Genomic DNA, 8,275 nt, shown 5'->3' on the forward strand with positions numbered 1-8,275 from the left:
CCATCACCACGGGGACAGTGTGCCCATCACCACGGGGACAGCATGGCCATCGCCATGGGGACAGCATGGCCATCACCACGGGGACAGTGTGCCCATCACCACGGGGACAGCATGGCCATCACCATGGGGACAGTGTGCCCATCACCACGGGGACAGTGTGCCCATCGCCACGGGGACAGTGTGCCCATCGCCACGGGGACAGTGTGCCCACCACCATGGGGACAGTGTGCCCATCACCATGGGGACAGTGTGCCCATCGCCACGGGGACAGTGTGCCCACCACCATGGGGACAGTGTGCCCATTGCCACAGGGACAGCATGGCCATCACCACGGGGACAGTGTGCCCACCACCATGGGGACAGTGTGCCCATCGCCACGGGGACAGTGTGCCCATCGCCACGGGGACAGCATGGCCATCACCACAGAGACAGCATGACCATCACCATGGGGACAGTGTCCCCATCACCACGGGGACAGTGTGCCCATCACCACAAGGATGGCATCTCCATCACCACAGGGACAGTGTGCTCATCATCATGGGGACAGTGTCCCCATCACCACAGGGACAGTGTCCCCATCACCACAGGGACAGTGTGCCCTGCACAGCCCCTGCCAGACCCACCTCTGCCCAGCCCTCCATCCCCCCTCCAGTGCTCCAGCCAGGGCCTCCCCTTCTCCTGGCCTGCCCTGCCCTCGGCAGCGCTGCTCCAGCCCCTCTGCTTCTAGCCTGGCCTGGTCACTTTATCCAAGAGTAACCTTTAGCTTAGAGCAAAGCACAGTCTGCGTTATCGGAACACCAAAACCCCAAGCTGAACCCCCCAGCAGTGGTTAGTTCTGTGCAGGGACTCCCTTTATGTATTTTTCCCACCTGTGTCCCCACTGATGTCCCTGTTTTCCAGCACAGGTGGTACAGCTCTGTGCTGCCTTGCACTCCTTTGTTTTTAAGAGACAGCTGTGGTTCACGGTGTCACCCATTCAAACACGATGTGACATCTTTGGACGTGGCTACAGAGCGAGGGGAAAGCTTGCCATCAACTTCAGCGGATGAAAACCTTCATAATTAATGTATAGCTAATGACATTATTCATATTCGAGTCTTTGCAAGTTGTCCCAAAAGGCAGGAGCTGTCGGGAGGGCACTCGGGGCTGTGCGTGCAGCAGGACACCAGGCTGGGGACACGGGGGTCACACTGCCAACGCGAGGGAGGCCATGCTTGGCACCACTGTCCTCATGTGGGTTTGTTAAAACCTGACCATCAGAAGTGGCCTTGCACAGGATTCCAGGATCACTGGGGCTGGAAAACCCTCCAAGGCCATCGAGTCCCAGTTGTGCCCAATCCCCACTTTGTCCCCAGCCCAGAGCACTGAGTGCCACGTCCAGCCCTTCCTTGGACACCTCCAGGGGTGGGCACTCCAAACCTCCCTGGGCATTGTTCACCTCTGGGAACTGCTCCTGTCTCTGCCACCATCAATGTCCCTGCAGGATGCTCTGCCCGTGGACATGCCCAAGGAGAGCAGCAGCTCCCAAATTTTGGGCTTCTTGGAGGGGATTTTCCTCTCTGCTGTCCCCACAGGGTGGAGGAGCCATGGGGCTGGTGGAGGGCTGATGGAGAAGTGGAACAGGGACGAGGAGGTCCTTGGTGTTGGTGGCAGTGCCGTGGGGTTTTCCTCGTGTCCCCAGGCCCAGCGTCGGGGGGAAAAGTGAGAGCAGCGAGGCTGGAAAGGCAGAAGTGAACTTCATGTGACTGCAGCCAGCAGCCTGGCTGAAGGTGCCACCCTCTCACTGGGGCACGTGTGACAGTCACAGCCTGCTGACACACAGCCCAGGACAGGGGCAGAGCCAGGCAGGGATGTGTCACAGCTAACTGGGCACCAAGGGCTGGGAAACCTCAGCACAGAAACCTCTCCTGCCCCCAGGGGCTGCCCATTCCTGGGCTCCAGCCTGAGACGTGATCAGTTCTTCACATGGCCAGTTAGAGGGCTGGTGGGACTTTTGGTCACTGTTTAGCACCTCCTCACCTCTTGCCCAAGACATGGAAGATGCTGCTGTGCAGAACCATCCAAAACTGCTCTGCCAGGGGAAATCCTCTGGGGCTGGTGCTGCCAGGCTCCCTGTCCCCTGTAAATGTGTGAAGCTCCAGTCTCATCTCCAGTCTGCAGCCCCCTCCCAAGCCCCCAGCCCGGCATGAGGGCCTGTGTCCAAATTCCACCCTAAGGCTTTACTGATGTCAAGCACCAAGGAACTGTGCATCCCTAAGGATTCCTTTTATAACGAAGTCCAGGTGCCATTTTCCTTCTAAAAAACAGGACACACCCGTGTTTCTGCTAAAAACAATAAATGCTGATTGTTTAGTGAGGCAAGAGGTTGACAGGAGAGACCCATGAGACAGCAGAGCTGCACCACCTCCTCCGAGCTGGTGGTGATGCAGAGCCAGCCCAACAAGTGTTAAATAACAGGGCAGTGCTGGGAGGGTGAAGCCAGCTCCAGAGCATGATCGCTTTTAAATTGAGCCCTCTGCTTAAACCCCACAGGAAATGAGAGGGGTCACAGAGGCAGAGATTGCACCACGGTTATATGACTTTAAAAGACAATCTAATTTCTCCGTCAGAAATTGCAGTGTTTTTTCGGAAGATGTCTTTGACAAAAGATGTCATAATTCGGGGCCGTGGCCGAGCGAGAGCCCCGAGCTGTGCTCGGCATTCCTGGAGCGTGTGTGGAGCTAAGGATTTCACAGAGCCAGGGGCTGAGTGGGGAAAGGCAAACTGCACTGGAGAGACCGCCTCGGGGCCAGGTGCTTCTCCTGAAGACCCCCATGGGGTCAGGTGCTGCTCCTGGAGACCCCCACGGGGTCAGGTGCTGCTCCTGCAGACCCCCACTGGGTCAGGTGCTGTTCCTGCCGACCCCCACGGGGCCAGGTGCTGTTCCTGCAGACCCCCACGGGGTCAGATGCTGTCCCTGGAGACCCTCATGGGGCCAGGTGCTGCTCCTGCAGACCCCCATGGAGTCAGGTGCTGTTCCTGCAGACCCTCATGGGGCCAGGTGCTGCTCCTGCAGACCCCCACGGGGTCAGGTGCTGTTCCTGGAGACCCCCACGGGGCCAGGTGCTGTTCCTGCAGACCCCCACGGGGTCAGGTGCTGTTCCTGCAGACCCCCACGGGGTCAGGTGCTGTTCCTGGAGACCCCCACGGGGCCAGGTGCTGTTCCTGCAGACCCCCACGGGGTCAGGTGCTGTTCCTGCAGACCCCCACGGGGTCAGGTGCTGTTCCTGCAGACCCCCACGGGGTCAGGTGCTGTTCCTGCAGACCCCCACGGGGTCAGGTGCTGTTCCTGCAGACCCCCATGGAGTCAGGTGCTGTTCCTGCAGACCCCCATGGGGCCAGGTGCTGTTCCTGCAGACCCTCATGGGGCCAGGTGCTGTTCCTGCAGACCCCCACGGGGTCAGGTGCTGTTCCTGCAGACCCCCACGGCGCCAGGTGCTGTTCCTGGAGACCCCCACGGGGCCAGGTGCTGTTCCTGCAGACAGAAGGGTGGGACGGCCCCTCTGGGTTTGCTGCAGGGCCAGGGCAGCCCCTCTCAGCCCGTGACTTCTCATCATCCCTGTCCAGCAACCCACAGAACCCAGCCCAAAAACCACCCAGGCAACCCCGAGCCAACCTGGCCCAATTTAACCCAACTCCATCCAGTCCCAGCCCAACCCCAACCCAACCCCACTGCTTCCCAAACTCTCCTCACCTACCAGCCCATCATGCCTGGGCTGGATTTCGCCTGCTTTCTCTAAAAGCTGGAAAACGTTAAGAATAGTGGAGATGATACAAATTAAATTTAATTCTCCTACACACATCTTCGAAGTCTTCCCTTTTTCTGCTGCCTGTAACATTTACTAACATTTACTTCTTGCTCAAAATATCCAATTCTAGAAGTTTTAGTGTTTTTTCCTGAAATCTTTCCTTGTATCAGGGCAGTATCATCTGCTAGCACAGGCAGCCTCCACCAGGACAGGTTCCAGCCCGGCTGGAGGCAGCTCCTGGAGTTGCTGTTCTCTCTTCCCAGGTGTCAAAGGAGCCAGGGCAGTTTCCCAAGTTTTCACCTGTCTGTCTCAGCCAGCACAGAGGGCCAACCCACACGACAGCGAGGTCATGATCACCTCTGCTGGGACAAAGCATTTGTACACCCTCTGCAGTGACACAAAACCTCAGATGTTCTGTGGGCCGAGGAGTCGTCTTTTACACTTGAAATGATATTTCTTATTTCCATTTTTTCAGTAACTTATTAATTTGTGAGCTTAACAGGAGCGTGCCCTGTGCCAGGCGTCTCAATTACATTGCATAAATATTTAACACTACCAGAAAACAATCATTTCCTAACCCAAAAAATAGCGTTACAGAAACTGAACAATTGCTAAGTGACCACGGTGCTTTTTCATGAATCCCATCTACTTTATTAACCCGAGATAAGCCAAGGGAGCCAATTACAGTGCACTAAACTGTGCCGTCAGCTGCCTGGGAAAGGCCATTATGTTTTCAGCTTCTGTGTAGTTCAATGAGAATTAGAGTTAAATGTGTGTTTTGAATGCAATGGGTTATTACCAGGAGGTTAATCATACCATTACTTTTTATTGTGGGGCTGTAGAAGTTTAAGGGGACCCTGAAAGGGCTCAGTGAGAGCAGCCCCTGCTGCTGCCTGGGCCAGCAGGGTCTGCACCGGGCTCACGGCACCCTCTGAAGCCTCCCCAAACTGTGTCACTTGTAGAATTTGCACTTGACTTTTGCAAACATTAAATGCTCTTGTGGCAGAGAACTAATTAAGAAATCCGGGCCACTACTGCTGAGCTAATTCTGTTCGGGTTGACTGCGTGTTCAAATCTGACTCTGGATGCTCATCTAATGTGTACTGTGACCAGCTATTGCGGTTGGATTAAGGTAATTACCTAGCTCAACACTTTTCTGAAACATTTTACAGTAATGCAATCCGAAGCTTTTATGTGCTTCTCCATCTTCAGAGGATTGGGAGTGTGAAGCTGTGCTTGAGGATGGAAGAGCCAGAGCCCAGCTTATCACCAGCCTTGGAGGAGGCTTAGCTGGGCTCAGGCTCCTGATTCCTGGGCAGCAAATGGGGCACTGCAGTAAAAGGCCCTGGAAGGGAGGGGACAGCCGGGGGGATCGGGCTGTGCTCCCAGGGAACAGGGACAGGAGGAGAGGGAACGGCCTCAGGCTGGCCCAGGGCAGCTCAGGGTGGGCAGCAGCAGGAATTTCCCCATGGAAAGGGGGCTTAGGCCTTGGAACTGCCCAGGGAGGTTTGGGGTGCCCATCCCTGCAGGTGTCCCAGGAATTCTGGAGGTGGCACTCAGGGCTCTGGGCTGGGGACAGGGTGGGCATGGGGCACAGCTGGGACTCCATGGTCTTGGAGGGCTTTTCCAAACTAAATAAATTTGTGAATTTCACAGACCTTGGGAAGAGCCTGAGGATTGGCAAGAGAGGGGCCAGGCTTTGGCTCAGGGAAAGCAGTGACTCTGGGACACTGGAAAAGTGCAAAATGGGGAATGCCTTGTGAAAATGGCCATAGAAAGGCAAATCATCAGAAGCAAGAACCCAAACGCAAAGGGAGGCAGTAACAGTGGAACACAACAGATCTCTCCCGGGAAGAGGAGACCTTTGGTCTGTCGAAGAGAGATGGAAGGACAGCCACAGACCTTTCCATGCTCCACAGCCAGCACACTCAATCAGCCGAGCCTGGGCCGCACCCCCGAGCCCTCGCCCTCCCTGTCCAGCTGCTAACAAGGGCCATTTGTGATGTTCTCTCCGGGATGGGGCTGCCTCCACCTCGGGAAATCGGATTGCGCTTATTCCTCATTCGCCACAAATTGGGCAATAACTTTCAGCCTCTACCCCCGAGCTGGACTCGAGGCAGCCACCTAGAACGGAAAGGGCCTCTCGAGCCCATTACCAGTCCCCTGAAATATCCCATCTCTGTCTGGCCGGGCTCGTGGGGCACAGGAGTGCCACTCTCCATTAGGTGCTCCCAGCACTCCCCGATCCGAGCCCCGGCAGGGCAGCAGAGGCAGGAACCTCGGCCAGGGTGGGGATGTCTGCTGCACTGTGCCTCCATGGAGCACAGCTGCCACTCAGAGGAGTCGTGCTCATCACCTCCAGCCCCCGGGAAGGATCCCCTGGGGGGAGAGCTGGGGGTCTGTGCAGGGACAGGAGCTGCACTTGGTGGCCCCTGTGGGTCCCCTCTGCTCAGCGTATTCCCGGATTCTGTGGCCACCCCACACTCTGGGGTCTCTGGTCGTGGGCAGAGGCTCTGGGGCAGGAGGCAGCAGTGCTCACATGAACAGCTCCAGGGGCAGCTCTCAGCCCATGTCAGATGTCCCCATCAAACCTGATTTTAAAATGATTTATTAAAAAACACAGACTGGCACAGGTTCCAAGAGAAACCCAACCTCCCGCAGGGGACTGGCAGCGCTCAGCCAGGCCGGAATGAAAGGGTGACCAATGAGTGAAACCAGGTGGTCGGGGCCCTGTTCTTGGTCTTCATGCAGCCATGACCAAGAGGGACATCAATGCCAGGCTGGACAGGGCTTGGAGCAGCCTGGGACAGTGGGAGGTGTCCCTGCCCATGGCAGCAGTGGCACTGGGTGGGCTTTAAGGTCCCTTTCACCCTAAACCAGTCTGGGGTTTTCTATGATCTTATAAATTCATCAATTTTTTATTCCATTTCCTTTTATTCTGTCCTTCATTCTGTGATCAGAGAGAGGGTACAACTACAATTTAGCTCTTTGGTGGAATTTACTCCAGTGATTAAAATAACTGCATGGAATTAGCGCAATTCTAACGTTGTTTTTTATCTTGAGTGGCAGAAAATCATTGCTTCTGGGATAATTCTTAACCTAACAGAGTGACCCCTATGAAATACATCCAAAAGTTTTATGGTTTTCCCCCTTCATGCTAATTTAATGTAGCCCAATTGTTTAATCTTAAACCGAACACATTCCAAATAAAGTAATGCAGCTAACAACAAGACACTGCAGGAAATAATTAGGTTGCAAGTTGTGGAGGCTTTAATACGATTGAAATTATATAACTATCTTTGCATTCCCTGTATGGTCCTATTAAATGCAGTCGGCATTGATGTCGGGAGCTGTCAGGAAGCAAAATGAAAAATAGTTTTAATAGCTGCTCTTTGACCTGTTTTATATTTTATGTCAATTATAACAGCACACAACCATGCATAATTATGAAGCATAGATGCATTAAAATGTACACATAATTTGTGTTCTTATGGCAACGGTTGCATTAGGATCTGGAAAACAGACGGGTGAGTCCCATTGTGAGGTGGCCGGGGTGTGGAGCCGCCGGAGCTCTGTCTGTCTGTCTGTCTGCTCGGCCCGAGGGGTGAAGCCCACCCTCCCGAGGGACAAGCAGCTCCAGCAGGCAGTGCCCAGCTGCCACTTGGCCCCGAGCACAGGCCCGGCACGCACCCGGAGCAGTGAACAGAGGAAACAAGAGGGGTTTTTCCCTGGGTTCATTTTGAACATTCCAGGACTCCCCGTCCAAGTCCACTCACCACGAGGGTTAATTACAAACTGCAGTCCCAGGCCTGCCTCCCTTGCTCATCTCTTTTCCCATGTGAAACGTTTTTAAACCTCTTGAGCTGTGACACAGAGCAGGGGAGCCACTGAAAAAAGTTACCTAAGCAAAACAAATGTTTTAGCAATTCCTTTGGGCTGCTGGGATGAGGTTTGGTACGGGGTTGGTGTCAATGCTCTGCCCATCCCCTGCCAAGAGCTCTCCACCTTTGGGCTTAATGAAGGAGTAGTAAGTGGTATAATTTTTCAGTTCTTTTCTTTTTATTTTTTAAATTGCTTTGTTGTATTTGGGTATAAATCAGAGAAAATCTAAGGGAAATCACTAAAACAGTTTCTTTTCTCTTCTACCAAAAAAAAAAAAAAAAAAAAAAAAAAAAAAAAAAAAAAAAAAAAAGCCAAACCTCCAAGCCCCGAGCTGCCCTTCTGCCAAAAGCTCACTCAGGTCTGGGAGCTGATGGGATGAGTTCCTCGTGGAACGAGGTGGAATGAGAGAGGTTGGTTTTAAGGTTCCTTCCAACCCAAACTATTGTGGGATTCTACGAAACACTTCTAAAGCTGATTCTGAAGATTTGCACAGAGCTGATGGTCCTGTGAACCAGGAATCCTGAACAAGCCCCGTGTCCTTGTCGCTGCCCCGAGGCGAGCGTGCCCAGCTCTCCACCTTGGCTCTCAGCAGCACCTGCTCTCCT

The sequence above is a fragment of the Anomalospiza imberbis genome, chromosome 7, assembly GCF_031753505.1.
Source record: "Anomalospiza imberbis isolate Cuckoo-Finch-1a 21T00152 chromosome 7, ASM3175350v1, whole genome shotgun sequence".
In the NCBI taxonomy this organism is placed as follows: domain Eukaryota; kingdom Metazoa; phylum Chordata; class Aves; order Passeriformes; family Viduidae; genus Anomalospiza; species Anomalospiza imberbis.